Here is a 1,426-nt window from a genome sequence, read left to right on the forward strand (position 1 = left end):
AGAACCCATTTCCATATTTCATACAGTTAAGTTACTAGCTATAGGTAGAAAAAAGTCACGCAACTAGACAAACCATCGATCACAAAACATGCATATCTGCTATTTCATTTATCTCCACCATAACAGAAAAGCGAGGAGAAGTTGAACTTTAATTTTCTAATGATAATTTTATTTTGCATTTATCAATTATGTTTCTTCAATGTATTTTTGTAACCTGTACTTAGCCCCGTGTGGAAAAATGTGCAATAAAGGTCTTTGTTCATAAAATAAGATATAGATACTGGTGTGTTACGCCGAAGTGCGGTTATACCGGCTATATGGACACAGATACAGAAGCTGGTGTGTTACACCGAAGTGCGGTTATACCGGCTATATAGATACAGATACAGAAGCTGGTGTGTTACGCCGAAGGGCGGTTATACCGGCTATATAGATACAGATACAGAAGCTGGTGTGTTACGCCGAAGGGCGGTTATACCGGCTATATAGATACAGATACAGAAGCTGATGTGTTATGCCGAAGTGCGGTTATACCGACTATATAGATACAGATCTGATACAGAAGCTAGTGTGTTACACCGAAGTGCGGTTATACCGGCTATATGGACACAGATACAGAAGCTGGTGTGTTACGCCGAAGTGCGGTTATACCGGCTATATGGATACAGATACAGAAGCTGGTGTGTTACGCCGAAGTGCGGTTATACCGGCTATATAGATACAGATACAGAAGCTGATGTGTTACGCCGAAGTGCGGTTATATACAGATACAGAAGCTGCTGTGTTACACCAACGGGTGGTTATACTGGCTATACAGATGCAGATACAGAAGCTGGTGTGTTACGCCGAACGGCGGTTATACCGGCTATATAGATACAGATACAGAAGCTGGTGTGTTACACGGAAGGGCGGTTATACCGGCTATATAGATACAGATACAGAAGCTGGTGTGTTACGCCGAAGTGCGGTTATACCGGCTATATAGATACAGATACTAAAACTGGTGTGTTACACCAACGGGTGGTTATACTGGCTATATAGATACAGATACAGAAGCTGCTGTGTTACACCAACGGGTGGTTATACTGGCTATACAGATGCAGATACAGATTAACAGTTGTACTGAAGTGCCATTGGTAGCATAAGCACTTGAAACACGTGCATGTCAACCCACCCACCCACATGGGCACACCTGTACAAAGTACCTGTCCACAGCTCACTGATTGAGGACATTTTAAGTCCCGTGTTGAGACAGGAACTGTTGGACTTGTTGGCCTTCGATCGGCCAGAAGTAAACACGCCAACTAGCGGTAATTAGGACATTCCGCAGGATAGCTGTTCTACCTACCTGACATCCGTCTCCTTTGTGGTTCGGCCTACCGTAGTTAGTGTTGGCTCTCTACGGGGCCAGTGTAGTTCTCTCCCG

This window comes from Branchiostoma floridae, chromosome 11 (genome assembly GCF_000003815.2).
Source record: "Branchiostoma floridae strain S238N-H82 chromosome 11, Bfl_VNyyK, whole genome shotgun sequence".
Taxonomy (NCBI): domain Eukaryota; kingdom Metazoa; phylum Chordata; class Leptocardii; order Amphioxiformes; family Branchiostomatidae; genus Branchiostoma; species Branchiostoma floridae.